The 15,884-nt window shown below is 38.3% G+C and overlaps 1 pseudogene; it reads left to right on the plus strand.

Moving 5' to 3' along the window:
• The first annotated feature begins 11,745 nt into the window (after positions 1 to 11,745).
• On the plus strand, positions 11,746 to 12,759 carry LOC150059672 (dehydrogenase/reductase SDR family member 7 pseudogene; annotated as a pseudogene).
• The last annotated feature ends 3,125 nt before the right edge of the window (positions 12,760 to 15,884 follow it).

Here is a 15,884-nt window from a genome sequence, read left to right on the forward strand (position 1 = left end):
AGCAACTTTTCGTGTTTTCTGTAGGAATTAGAAATAATAAATGGAAAGTTATTATTGACACAAAGTTTTGCACCACTGGGGTCTTTCAAGAAAGTAGTGCTGGTGGCGTATGCCTGTAATTCTAGCAGTGAAGAACAGTTTGGTTCTACAGCACCCTGGGGAGGAGAGTCTGTGAGACTCGTACCTCCAGGGAACTACCAGAACAAAGCTAGATGTGGAGCTGTGGCTCAAGTGGGGGAGCACTAGCCTTGAGAAAAAATGCTCAGAGCCCAGGCCCTGAGTTCAAGCCACAGAACCAGCACATGCACATGCTCATGAGTGTGCGTACACGCACACACACATGTACACACACAAATGATAGCTATGGGGGGGGCTTATGAAACCATTGTAGCAAAGCAACTATAGTCTATTGTCTGCTTATTTGCGTTGGATCCTTAGGTGCATGTGTGACCCCAGTCTGGCCCCTGGCCCAGACCTGCACATACTACATACTTATGTTCAATTACTCTTAACATTTACATTTATTTTTGGACTTTGGTGCTGAGTAGCAGACTGATAGAAAGACTTTCACTGGAAGACACACACTATCAACAGACTATACTATCTTCTGCTTATATGATTGATTAAAAACTATTCTATATTCTTTTGAATACCTTATGATGTCCTTATAGGAACTTACATATTTTTGAGTTAAGGCAAAGATCATCTGAAAAAAGGTAAGTGTTCTGAGAATACCCTCCTGTGGTCTCACTGTGTGAATGTCTAGAGACGTGTATAATCTATCACGTCCCTGTGTATTCTTTTTCTTTACCGTACAGTGTGCTTACTGATAGCACATTCTAGTTATCACAAATGAGGAAAACTATGCAACCTATGTTTCTTTGATTCTGGCTTACTTCACTTGGTATAATTTTCCAAGTTTTTCCATTTTTTTACAAATGGTACAATATCATTCTTTCTGATGGAGGAAGAGAATTCTATTGTGTGTATATTGAGGAGCATCTGGATTGATTCCATATCTTGGCTATGATAAATATCACCTTTACAATAACAATAAAATGTACATAGATCTATATTAAAAAATAAGACTGAAATTCTGAACTGATAATCTCAGAAAAGGCATTTGCCTTTGATTGAGTCTAGGAATTGAACAGATGTAAGCAAGAGCTGTTGTAAATTTATATTCTACTACTAAATATATGGAAGACTCTATTGATATTGTGTTTCTTAAACATATATAATATGCACATGTAACAAGTTAAATATTACTGGTTGTACAGCAAGTAGTATTAAATTTCCTACATGTAATTTTGTGCTAAACATTCTATCAGCATATGTATTTTATATTGTATGTTTAAAAAGATTGACCTCTTACCTTTAACATAAACTCTCTTAATTAAGAGAGATTAAACAATTTTCAATCCTATCTTATGGATATGTCAATATACAATTAAATGCATAGAATATTACCTTTCTATGAGCACTCTTTCAAAAGGAAATCTTGACAACAAATCATATTCTGATTTCTAGAAATGAAAAGAGCCTAGAAATATGAAGATAGTAAAATGTAAAAAGAGTTGCAGTTTGCAAAGGTGTATACCTAATGGCTATTAAAATCAATCACACCAGAACTCAGAGCTAGTTGTATGACAGGAAATCAAATACACCAAAAGTCCTTTCCTGGACTTGTTGTCAAGATGAAAGTTGAATGAAAGATAAACAATACAGGATGGAATAAATAAACTGAGCCTAAGTTTTTAGAAGGTCATGCAGGAGAAATTCAAACAAAGCAAGATTATATCCAACCTACAGATTTCCTTTTGATATTAACTCTGTGTATCCCTTAGCTCCACATCTTTATGTTGAGCACTGGAAACCATTTGTAGTCTTCTACTCTTCAATGGGCAAATCTTGCTGCAATTATTATCTAACTGAGTGAGTACAAAGTGCACACTTTTTTTTCTTTTTTTTAGATTTTTTATTGTAATTAATAGAAGGGTAACATGATATTTGCCAGATAGAAGGTACATTAATTCACATACATTGATACCCTTTCACATGTCTTGGTCCCCATTTCCCTATCCCCCCCAATCCCTCATCTTGTTTCCCCCTCTTCCCTATCCAATTTCAAATAACCAAATACAAATATATCCAATATATCAGATAACAAAGTGAGATACTGTAACAATATGAGATAACCAAGGGACAGCAAAAGAGATGAGAGATAACATAGTACATTAAGGACAACAATCACTCATTATATGGCTTTTGTTTCCTTGTCCTGGAGGTCCTTTCATTTAGCGTCATACTATATGGCCTTATGTATCAAGGTTTTGCTCTATTGCAAATCTCTGCTAGGAGAGCCCAAGGTTTCTACTGATTATGACAAATGAGGGAAAGGATGCACACTTTATATATTCCATGCTCGTTTTACCCTGGATTTGATGTCTTCTAATTTATAATGGCTTCTATTCTCATCTGTGGGCCTATGGCATTGATCATATGGTACACAATAAGACAGAGACAAGGTTTCCAAATGCCAGGAAGTATTTCACAGGCCTGAATTTTACAAAATAAAGAAGTCACAGTAGAGTCCCTGCTGCTAGGCGAGTCGAACCCAGCTGTGCCCAGCGTCTGTGACAACAGGACACTTCATTCACTGCCCAGCAGTGAACTCGGCATCCCTGAGTAGACGTGGAGCTGATTACCTGAAATACGAGGATGACAATCGCTCCTCAGATGCTCTAGGAGACACAGAGAAATGTGTGGATGGACACTCACTCCAGTTCACTCCCTCCTTAAGCTAGAGCTTTCCCACTCCCTCCTCACAAGAAATTGTAGCATGGAAGAGAATACTAACAGCTCAAGACCCAATTCTGCCTTAGCATTTCCCTTTATTGATAAAGGATGAGAAGCTAGGAATTGTCAGATAAGGAATTTTGTCACTTGGGCATGGTGGCACATATTGTTACCCTAACTGTTGAGGGAGGCAGAAGAATCAAGAGTTTAGGGACAATCATGGCGAAGTTAGCAAGACCATCTTGGAATAAAATACATAGTAAAAGGATTGAGTTGTAACTTGAAGAGGTACAGCACTTGCTTAGCATGCATGACACATGAGGCCCTGATTTCAATTTTCAGTTCCCAGTATGAGGGGACACACACACACAGACACAGACACAGACACACACACACACACACACACACACACACATATACACACGATAAAATGATCATTAAAATTAGAAGGCATTCACTGGTAGCATTGTATACCTCATGTGTTTGCAACATTATGTGTTTGTTGAGTCAAGGTCATCCATTGAAGATTGTATAATGGGCAGAATACCCGCTTCTGCTCTGCTCCTAGTTGTGTGGCCACAGGCAAATTACCTCAAGTTTCTAGATATTTCCTCAGCTCTAAAAATGAAAGAGTTGCCCCTTAATTTCCAACATTCTTTTCTGCTCTGGTTTTTAAGTGACTATATTCCCAAGAAACATTATTGTGGAAGGATATTGATTTGATTCACAGCAAGTCTATTGTTTTATATAAAAAATAAGATGAGTATTTATTGAAAAGGAGAAATGACAGTAATTTTTTAGTTTACCTTTTTTAGAAAGGTGATGTAAAGAGGGGTTAGAGTTACATAAGTACGATAATAAGTAAATTTCTGGTTAACGTTGTTACCCCCTCCCTCATTTTTCTCCCACTCCCCCCACTCTTTCCCTCAAGTTGTAAAGTTACTTTCCAATGTAATGTCGTATGAGTATCACAGTTGCATTGGTTCAACAGTGTCTTTGTCCTTTGTCTCAACATTTTGTTATTCCCCTTCCCAAGTCCAAATCAGATAAATGTACATGCAAGATACAGAGTACTAAAATAAAAACAAAAACAGTGACAATAGGGGATGAACCCAAAGGAAAAAAAAAGAAAGAAAAATACATTAAAAACAAAAACAGAAACACAAAAAAACCCCTCTTGTTTCCATACTTAAAAAAATTTATGCAAAAATTGAAAAACTTTAAATGTATATGTATTTCACACATATACATTTTTTCCTAAAGACTGAAGATGTCCGTACATGACATAAAATTTAAGACCACCATGATAAGTGCTCACCTTTGTTTTGTTTTTCATTTTTTCTTTTTTTTTTTTTTTGGTGGGTCATGGGGCTTGAACTTGGCCTGGACACTGTCCCTGAACTCTTCAGCTCAAGGCTACTATCCTATCCCTGGGCCTGGGTATTGTCTCTGAGCTCTTCAGCTCAAGGCTATTGCCCTACCCTTGAGCCAAGCCCTACTTCCTGTTTTCTAGAGGTTAATTGGAGATAAGAGTTTCAGGTCCATTTGTGCCAGGACTGGCTTTGATCTTTGTTCCTCAGATCTCAACCTCCCAAGTAACTAGGATTATAGGCATGAGCCACTGTGCCTGGCTCACCTTTGTTTCCTTTGATCATAGCCCCATATAGGAATTGTATTCACATACCCCAACATAGCAAGCCAATGTGCTACATGTGTGTGGTCTGTAGTCTCCACATGTCCAGGTGATACCCTCCCCCCAGTGACTTCATTTGTCACCCTTGCATCTGACATAATACCTGTGATATCTGTGGAATATTTATTAGATGTGTAAAAACACACCGATGTAAGCATGTAAGTATGTATATTATGGTAGAGAGTTTACAATAGGGTTTTTTCAGATGTAGCCTACAGAATCAGGAGGATATCATTTTGTGTTGTAAAACATCTTACTATGTCACTCAGGCTGGCCTTGAGCTCATGATCTTCCTGCCCCAGTTTCCCAAATGCTAGGAATTATAGGTATATGCCACTATGCTCATTATTATTATTATTATTTTGCTTCAGTATTTCACTGATTATTTCTCACCACAGTGATAGAGACAATGTGGAGTTGCTAGTCTAGTTCACCAATGGGTTTCCTGACAGAATAAAATGTTAAACTCTACAGCAAGCAAAGTGCATGTGGCAGACCCCGCTCAGGGAAGGCATCCAAAGAGTGTCACACCTGAAAAAAAAAGTCACCACTAATTTTGCAGAAGCAGTTTTGCACAGTTTGAGTTTTGGTTTCATTGTCTTCTCTATTCCACACTTGAGGACTCACTTTGAATGAACAGGTGGGCTTCTTTTCCTCCTTTGTCCCCCACACCCTTACCTCAACCTCCCTTCTCCCCATCTCAGGTCTTGGAGTCTGCAAGTGTACTAGCTCAATGCATTGAGCCTCCCTTACTGAGCTATGCTGATCTCACAACTAAAGCAATATTTATCCCAGTGCAAGTAATTCATATTTATGAGTCAATTGTATGTATTGCTTCTATATCTCAACTAAAGATCAAATAATTCACATGTAGTATAGGAAAAAGCAGTAGAGAGTGTTTATAATTTGCTTTTGTTTTTTTAAATTTCATTTCCAAAGCTATTTCTTTTTTCCCTTTAAAGGGGATAACTTGTAGTTCAGTTCAGGCTCTCTGCTCATGAGAATTTACTCTGCCTCTATTACTATTACAATAGCAATATTTACAAAGCCCTAGGGTCTCTTTTGTTTGTCTCCCAACGCTATACGTGTTTCCTTCCATTACTGGTATCTTGAAATAGTTCATTGCTTCCAATTTCGCTTGTCTCCTGATGTGCAGAGCACATTATAAAATTCTTTAAAGGAAATAATTGGAAAAAATTAAGATTTCCTTTTTCATAAGCCTCAAGAATGCATTGTTGGAAATGTAACAAGTGTCATCACTTAATGATGGAAACTATTATACACAAAAATTGAAAAGCATTTGCAACCAACTAAAGAATACTTAGGAAGTGTTTATTAGTTAAATTGTTTGTTATGACTATGCAAGTAAAACAAGTCCGTAGACTTGTATACTCCTTTATTTGCACTTGTACATCATTGTAATTTTTTGCTATAATACATGTAGTTATATAATACATGTAGTTATATATTTATACATGTTTACACATGTAATAGATTTTCCAGAGACATCACTCTTTTAGTGTGTATCCTTTCAAACTCTTTGCAATAATATACATATGCTTGCGTATGTTTATACATGTAATATATATATATATATTCCATGGGTATTACTGTTTTTGTGGACATTTATACAAACTCTTTGATATAATGTATGTACTTATATTTTTACATATATATCTATGTGTCTTCAAATGTAATATATGTATGCCTACTAGCATGCCTATACTCATTTGTTTTGTTGCTTTGATTGAAGGGATAATAGTTTAGAATTTACTAACAAGGGCTGGGAGTTTGGTCTAGAGGTAGAGTACTTGCCTAGCATGCATGAAGACCAGGGTACCACCTACATAGAAAAAAAGCCAGAAGCAGTGCTGAGGCTCAAGTGGTAGAGCTCTAGCCTTGAGAAAGTCTAAGGACAATGCTTAGGCCCTGAGCTCAAGCCCAGGACTGGCAAAAAAAGAGAATTTACTAACAAATGACAGTTATTAATTATATGAATACTTTCTGAAGATAAAATTATTTTAGGCACCCAGGCATCAAATGGTAACTTGTAAGCAGAAACAAAAAGGTGTAGTTCTGATTACCTTACAGCTCTCTAGTCCTAGGGCAACCATCCCAGACTGACAGAAACATCTGAGACTTAGTCATCTCCTTGAAAGAATTTTTTATTTTGTGGGTTTTGGAGTACTTGGCTAAATACAAAAGCTGCCATTGAAGTCCTTACTGACACTGAACAGATGAAGAGAAGGAAGAGTATGAGTCTCAACATGAAAGAAAGGTCATTTGTGAAAAATGCAAGTGTGAAGCTGTTTTCTTTGGTTAGTCGATAAAGATCATTTTATTTACTTTTTTGAGACGGTGTCTCAGGAGTTCCACACGCTTTGGCTCACATGGTCCTGCCTCAGCCTTCCTGCTAGCTGGGACTACAGAGGTACCACTGGCCGAGAAGATTATTTTAAAGCTGCTGTGGAAACCTAGGCACAACACCTCTCATTTGTGTAACTTTTTATGTTATTATTTTGGTTTTGAGTCAGGGTCTCATTGTCTGGTCCAGGCTGTCCTAGTACTCTTATGTATCTCAAACTCCTGATCTCCTGCTTTTGCTTCTTCAGGGCTGGTATATGTCACCACCAGGGCTACATAATGTGTGATAGCCATCCTTTTAAAAATTTGGTTCTTATTTGACATGGCATGTTATAAGTAGCCATGAAGGTATGTAACAGGAGCAGTGATTTTCTTTCACCTGCATGTGAAGTATGGTATGTCCTTCTTTTTCTGCTTTGAAGTATTGCTGCTGCTTTTGGAGGGAAAATATCTATAGGCCTGGCATTAGCTTTAAATCATTATTGCTGATGTAGGTCCAGGAGTTGCTCTGCCGATGCCAGTACCCACTACTGATTTATATGACAATCCTGGTCAGGAAACATTACTCTACTATGAGAAGCAAAACAAAGCCCCAACCTATATTTTCACTAGACTTCATAGGCATGCATTTGTGTATGTGCTGTATAATGATATAATTTACTGAGCAAAGGATTTTTAGGGGAAGGAACAAGAGGAAAGAACTAAAAAGAGAAAGAACAACAAGTGCAAACTCCAAAGTCAGTAGATATTTCATTGTTTTTATGTTGAATGAAAAGTTATATTAGACACACCCTAAGTTTGTTTTTTTTTTTTCAATTAAGGACACAAAGACCTGTGATTTTTCGTATTTCTTCTTTCCACAGAAAACAATGTCGCATGGAAAGTTTGTGGGGCTTTTTTTGTTTTGTTTTGTTTTTGCCAGTCCCAGGGCTTGACCTCAGGGTCTAAATACTGACTTTGGGCTGAGTACTGACTTTGGGCTTTTTTTTTTTTTTTCTTTTGCCAGTCCTGGGCTTACGCTCAGGGACTGAGAACTGTCCTTGGATTTTTCTCAAGGCTAGAACTCTACCACTTGAGCCTCAGCACCACTTCTGGCTTTTTCTAAGTATGTGATACCAAGGAATTGAACCTGGGTCTTCGTGCATGCTAGGCAAGCACTCTACCACTAGGCCAAACTCCCGGTCCCAACTTTGGGCTTTCTTAAGGCTAGTTCTCTACCACGTGAGCCACAGCACCACTTCCAGCTTTTTCTGTGTAAGTGGTACCAAGGAATTGAACCTGCATCTTTGTGTATGCTAGTCAAGGACTCTACAACTAGGCCAAATCCTAGCCCTGCTTTTATTGTTTAACGAATAGATATTTGGAAGTTACTTGACTATTAGGGAAGTTGAGATCGACTAAACCTAAACATGTTTATGTACAGCCCTTACTTTCATGGGACACATTATGGCTTCAAATAAATATTTCTTTCCCCCTAGGTAAGCAACCTTTAGTAGTGGGAGAACAGTCCAAGGTGAAGACAGAGCATGTGTGACATTAGGACATGCTATGGCTCTCATGTGGGCTACTTGTCTTCCAGTGTCCTCCTCATGTCCTTGCTTCCTGTGTTTAGCAAAGACTGTTTTAGTCAGAATGCACTGAGGATGACTGGGCCATGCCCCTTTGACAGGTAGCTCTTTATCATGGCAGCAGGATGCAGAGCAGTCCGGTAGCATAATTCACTAACAACTATAACAGAGCTGTACCATCATCAACCAACAATTTGATGAGGGGCTTTGGAGAGGGCTGGTGGACATATTTCTGTGGTGTCAGGAAAGCACCTCCAAACACTGGGCCTGCGTGGCTTTTCTAAAATAATGCATTTCCATTGCAATGTCTTGCAGAGATTAAGGCCAACTGCTTTCATGCTGATTTATAGTAATTCTCACTGTCAAGTAAGTGTCACATCTATGCAATTCAGGAGAATGGAAGAAATGATACAGCATCCAGTTGTTCTTAGGTGTTTACCTGTGTTTCTTCTGTAGGAAACATTGCTAGGACATGTGATTTAAAAAAATAAAACTGGAGGAAGCTTTGAGTTTCCTATTAGGAATTTATTATCTCTTCTTTTCAAAGGTTTGTTTCCTCATTAAAAATTTTAAAAAAAGTATTTCAAGGAATACTGACGAATAATTAAGAAGTAACAAATTTCTGTTCTGTAGAATATGACCCAGCCCAATTACGTCTGAGACACTAGTCAGCTGCATAAATATTGCATCTGGGTCAAGAAAGTGGCTGTTCAAAAATATCTATGCTATTTGCTGTTTACTCTGATTGCCTTGGATAATAGTCACTAGGCAACAAGACATTGGCTGCATTGGGCCTGGTTGGCCGCTAGTTAAGCCATTATATAACATGCAGAGGTCTGCCCTCTACTACTGAGACCAGCTACAAACAGCAGTGCTAGAGAAGGCATGGAATTGAGTGACAGCAGAGCTTGTCTGTGAAAACACTTCTCATTCCCCAGTGACTTGCACAGGTGTATTGGGAATGTGATACATTTACTCCAAATGAAATAAGCTATGGAAGATGAAAGGAAAAGATCCTATATACTATTAACGCTGAATATGTATCTCAATTACATCTGCAAAAGTCTGGGGAAATGTTTTTCAACACTATGTATTCTGCCAATGTCCTAGAAACTATGTATCACTCTATTCTGTATGAAACTGGTATCCAGAAAAATCTAGACAGGGCACAAGTGTTTTTTTTTGTGTGTGTGTGTGGTTTTTTTCTTTTTCTTTTTTTAATTCTTTACTGAAAACAAGTCTTAAAAGTCTAACAGTCTCGGGCTGGGAGTTTGGCCTAGTGGTAGAGTGCTTGCCTAGCATGCACAAAGACCCGGGTTGGATTCCTTGGTACCACATATTTAGAAAAAGCCAGAAGTGGTGCTGAAGCTCAAGTGGTAGAGCTCTAACCTTGAGACAAATCCAGGGACAGTCCTCAGGCCTTGAGCTTAAGCCCAGGACTGGCAAAAAAAGTCTAACAATCTCAATTATACAGCTTAAAGATTTTCACTAACTGTATACATCTTTATAACTAGAGCCTAGATCAAAATAAATAAATTAATTAATTAAAAAATGTCCCTGGAAGGAGACAGTTCCAAGCACACCACAGACTAGGAAGTGGGTGGATATGGTGAGGCACAGGAAGCAAGAGGGGTGAATTGAGGTGTTGGGTCTTAGTCAGAGGCTTTAATGTCTTCACTAGGGAATGGGAACGGAGAATAGGAATGGAGTTTGGGAATGGAGAATGACAATAGAGAATGGGAATGGAGAATGGGAATGGAAATTGGGAATGGAGAGTGGGGATAGAGATTGGGAATGGAGACTGGAAATGGAGAATGGGAATGGAGGTTGGGAATGGAGACTGGAAATGGAGAATGGGAATGGAGGTTGGGAATGGAGACTGGGAATGGGGAATGGGAACGTTACAGAACTGTACAGAGACTTAACGGTGGCTCTGCTCAGCCTTCCTTGGGTGCCTGGGATTAAAAACAACTTCGAGTATTTTGACGCACACTGAACACATGTCCTAGTGTGCCAATCAATGACGACTCAAGAAAGGAAAGTCTTAGTGAGGACTCAAATCCCTGGATTGCAGAGTTGGAGCAGAGTGGTGCAGGAGAATAACAGCATAGAAGGAAACTAGAAGAGACTGAAGGGTCTCCAGAAGGGAGGGGTTTCTGGTTCATAAATCAGAACAAAACAGAAGCACACTCTACTACCCACGGTTTATGTTTGTATAACAGCATATGGTTAACTTGTGTTTTTTTTTTTTTTTTTTTTTTGCCAGTCCTGGGCTTGAGCTCAGGGCCTGAGCACTGTCCTTGGACTTTCTCAAGGCTAGAGCTCTACCACTTGAGCCTCAGCACCACTTCCGGCTTTTTTCTATGTATGTGGTACCGAGGAATCGAACCTGGGTCTTCATGCATGTTAGGCAAGCACTTTAACCACTAGGCCAAACTCCTGGCCCCATTAACTTGTGTTTATGGACACTGGTCACCTTTTGTTTTCTTCTAAAAGGGTCTTTTGTTCCTTTGTCATTGTTATTTGGATTTTTGTTTGTCTGGGTTTTTTTTTGGGGGGGGATTTGTTTTTCCCAAAAGATAACTTTTGTGTTGCTTTTGAAAGTCAGTAGTTAAAAATGACTTCTACCGATACTTGGAAGTGATATTTGATCTAGGAAGGCTTGCTAAGCTATTCAATCTTTCACATGGTTATCAGTGTTTGGTTATATTAAGAATTTATCACTATAATTTGAACATAATTATGCTTGAGAAGTAGAGAACTTACTATAGATTCAGGTCAACCATAATTACCTATACCAAGAAGACATAATAAAATTACATATTTAAACTATAATTAAAAATCTAGTACTTGATGTTCTTTGGAATTCTAATTCATGATGTTAGTTAAAACAACAATTTAAGTCACTTCTGTAAATAAGATACCCTTGAATAACAAGGAATCTTGCAGCAAATTTATTGGAGTCAAAGAATAAATGTAAACTGCCATGTTAATAGCCTTTATGTATTTGTAAATCAATATAATTTACAAAAAACTTTGAATTACCAAAGAAAACTCAAAATCTTTATCAATTTGTATAGCTAATGGAGTTATTAGGTGAACAAATGCTAAAAAAAGAGTCAGATAAAAACATCCAGTTCAGGACCGGCTCTGGGCTTCTTTGGGCCATGGAGTCTGGAGCCACTGCATTGAGCCGGCATTGCTACTCTGGCTGCTGAGCTGTGTGTGCTACTCCTGGTGTTGGTGTTGCTGTTATGGATTGTACAAGCAGATTGTGACCTGATGTTGATGTGGGCCGACTGGCAGGGGTGATGCCCAGAATAGGAGCTGACAAACATGGTTGTGGGGGTAACTGGAGCATCAAGTGGCATTGGCAAGGGGCTGGTTTACCAGTTTTCTAAACTAGGAGTTTATCAGCCAGAAGAGTAAATGAGATGGAGAGGGTGAAAAGAAGATGCCTGGAGAATAGTAGTTTAAAGGAAAAAGATATCTTGGTTTTTCCACTTGACTGACAGAAGTTCCCATGAGGTGGCAACCATAACTGTTCTCCTGAAGTTTGGTAAATTCGACATTCTGTTCAACAATGGTGGGAGAACTTAGCATTCTTTGTTTATGGAAATGAGCATAGATGTCTTCAGGAGTTAATGGACATTAACTTCCTGGGGTCAGTGTCCTTGACTGTGGGTGTCCTACCTCATATGTGGGAGAGAAAGCAAGGGAAGATTGTGACTGTAAATACCTTTATGAGAATTGCATCTGTACCCCTTTCCAGTGGCTACTGTGCCAGCGAGCATACTCTTGGGGATTTTTTTCAGTGCTCTCTGAGCAGAACTTGTCAGCTACCCAGGCATATCCCTTCTACTGTGTGTCTGGACCTGCGTAGTCAGAAGTTGTGAAGGACGATCCAACTGAGTAAGTCACAAAGACTGCACGAAATGCTGCAGACCTGTCGCACAAGATGGCAACTAGTCAATGTGTGCAGGTGGTGTTGATCGCCACCGCCAATGATCTGAAAGAAGTTTGGACTGGCAATTAACCATTCTTGTTGGCAGTATATATATATGGCAGTATATGTCAATCATTGCCTGGTGGTTAATTAGCAAGCTTTCCAAGAAAAGAATTGAAAACTTTAAGAAGGGTGTGGATGCAGATTCCTCTTATTTTAAAGCCTGGAAGAGAAGAGGAGAAAACATGACTAAAAGAAGCAATTGGAAGATTTCAGTTGGAGAACTGCAGCAGCCTCATATACACAGAAGACCAATCAATATAAGACTAAGATTTCTTCTTTCTTTTTCTTTTTGTGGATGTAGGATCTTTCTGTGTACACCAACGTGATCACCAGTTTGTGATTCTCCTGTCTGTCTCAACCTCATAAATGCTGGGATTATAGGTATGTGATTCCATGTTCAGCTTGATTTTAAGTTTTGATACAACTTTCAACATACAATGAATTCTAAAATATTGTCATGAATCTTACAAAAAGATATTAACACATATTACATCCTCGAACAAAAGAACATTTAATTATACGTTAATGCATAGGCGTAAAAGCTAAATTTATAAACATATAACTAAGAATTATACTAATGTACTTAACATATATCTGTGTTCATGTGTGTTCCAGAATAAAATATCCCAGACTGACTGTTAGACACAATGGGAATTTGTTTCTTACAGTTCTGGAAACGGGGAAGTCCAAGATTAAGGCACCAGCAGGATTCAGGTCTGGCTGGCTTAGATACCTTGTTGCTGTGTCCTGTGGATGGGTGCACTCAGTTCTCTGTTAAAGAAGTGGGGGAAGGGCAAGAGGAAAACATTTTTTCAGAAGCTCTTTTTAAGGATTCCAAATCCCATTCACCCCTCAAAGGCCATGCCTGTTACTACTGTTGCTTTTGGGATTTAATTGCACCATTACCTACTGAAGGAACAGAAACCTTTATATCACAGTAACAAAATTGTATTGCGAATTTCAGGAACAAATAGCTGAACACTGAGTAAATGTAAAGCAGCATTTGGAGTGTTTCTACCTCCAAGATGCTTCTTCTGCTCTTTTAGAAGCATGGACAGGTTGAAATAAATTGTAATTTGAAGCACTAAGCAGAACTCACAGCAGCCATGTGGTATGTAATTTGCTGTATTGGAATGCTTTAGCATTGGTGGACTTAGTTCTCATAAGAGCCACCAAGATGGGTGGTATTTTCTACCGTACTAGATGAAGATTATCCTAAGAATCCAATGTTCTCTGTCCTGTTATTAAAGCTGAGAGAGGTCTGTGTACAGGGCAAATGGATGAGGAACTGATCTTGGATTTCAAGCTTCAAAGCCATGAGCTTAGAAAGTGTTCTTTTCTTTCTAAGTATCAGCCTCAGGTATTTTGTAGCAACAAAGTACTATTAAAGTATATTTAATACATATGTATGAGTAGAATTGCCAAATGCTTTATAATAATGCTATTATAACACTTTTGAGGAATCTTCATAGTCTTTCAAATTCTCTGTAAACAATTTTCAAAGCAAAAGAAAATCCAGTTCAGATTAATGCTTGGTGTGATTTAAGCTATGTTAACTTGATCATGGTTTCATACTCACATCCTTTGTTCCATTAGACTCCCTTCTTTTCTCTCTCCCTCCCATTCCTTCCCCTTCCTTCTATACTCTCCAGTCTTCTTTCTCTTTGCTTCTTTCCCATTTTATTCCTTTGACTTTTTTTTTTTTCCTTTTTGGTGGGTCATGGGGATTGAAGTTGGTTTGTGTGCTGTAACTGAGCTCTTCAGCTCAAGGATACTACCCTACCCATGGGCCAAGCCTCACTTCCTGTTTTCTAGAGGTTAATTGGAGAGTCTCAATATCCTTTTGTGCCTGGGCTGGCTTTGAACTTTGATCCTCATATCTCAGCCTCCTGAGAAGCTAAGATTACCGGCGTGAGACAATGCACCCAGCTTACTTCCTTTGATTTTATTCTTTCTTTTTATTAAAGAATTTATTAACATTGATTTTTACATCATATTTCAAATGAAGCATTTAATAAACAAATATTCAAGAAGGGAAAGTATACAATCACTGGCACTTAGATTTTAGAACATAATTAAAATTAGGCTGAGGGTTTGTATGTCATAGATACATATCAATCTATGTAATAAAACATGATGTCTATAGAGTCATAAATTTTTATGTCTATGTAGTGGTGTTTATATTTTCAGTACCAGGTCCATAGCATTGGGCACGCAAATATTGAGTCCTTGGTCCCCATTTCCCACCTGCTACCCCTGCCCCGCATCTTGTTTTACCCTCTTCCCTATCTGATTTCAAATAACCAAATACGCAATATATCAGATTACAAGGTGAAATACGATAACCATATGAGATAATAAAGGGACAGCAAAAGAGATGAGAGATAACATAGTACATTAAGGACAACAATCACTCATTATATGGCTTTTGTTTCTATATCCTGGAGGTCCTTTCATTTAGGTTCATACTATATGGCCTTATGTATCTAGGTAAATCTCTGCTAGGAGAGCCCAAGGTTTCTACTGATTATGACAAATGAGGGAAACCATTGAGCCTATGTTCCTTTGAGTCTGGCTTACTTCACTTAATATGATTTTTTCTAAGTCTTTCCATTTCCTTACAAATGGGGCAATGTCCTTCTTTCTGACAGCAGCATAGAATTCCATTGTGTATAAATACCACATCTTGTTGATCCACTTATCAACTGAGGGACATCTGGGTTGGTTCCATATCTTTGCTATGGTAAATAGTGCTGCAATGAACATTGTTGTGAATTTAATATGTCCTTGTTTCTGTTCTATTGGGGAAATGACAAATAGTGGAATTGCTGGGTCATAGGGGAGCTCTATGTTTAGTAGTTGAATGAGTTTGTACTCCCACCAACAGTGTAATAGGGATCCCTCCTGGCCACATCCCCTCCAGCATCTGTTGTTATTAGTTTTCTTGATTCTGGCCATTCGAACTGGAGTGAAGTGGAATCTTAGAATTGTTTTGATTTGCATTTCTTTTATGACCAGAGATGTTGAGCATTTTTTCATGTGTCTATAGGCCATTCTTATTTCTTCGTCAGAGAAGACTCTCTTTAAATCTTTGGCCCATCTTTTAATGGGATGGTTGTTTCTTTGCAGATTATTTTGGAGTGATTCAATTTTTTGAGCTGTTGATATATTTTAGATATGAGGCCTTTGTCCATTGTACAGTTAGTGAAGATCTTCTCCTACTCTATTGGCTTCCTAGTTAATTTGCTAGCTATGTCCTTTGCTATACAGAAGCTCTGCAGTTTAATGCAGTCCCACTTATCCAGACTTTCTCTGATTTGTTGTGTTTTGTTGTGTTTCTTTGTCCTTATTAAGAAAGTTTCGACCTGTGCCAAGGAGACCTAGTGTATCTCCTATTCCTTCTTGTAAAGTTTTCAGTGTATCTGCTTTTTACCTCCATATCTTTGATCCA

This window comes from Megascapheus bottae, chromosome 8, assembly GCF_031878675.1.
Source record: "Megascapheus bottae isolate mThoBot1 chromosome 8, mThoBot2.hap1, whole genome shotgun sequence".
Taxonomy (NCBI): domain Eukaryota; kingdom Metazoa; phylum Chordata; class Mammalia; order Rodentia; family Geomyidae; genus Megascapheus; species Megascapheus bottae.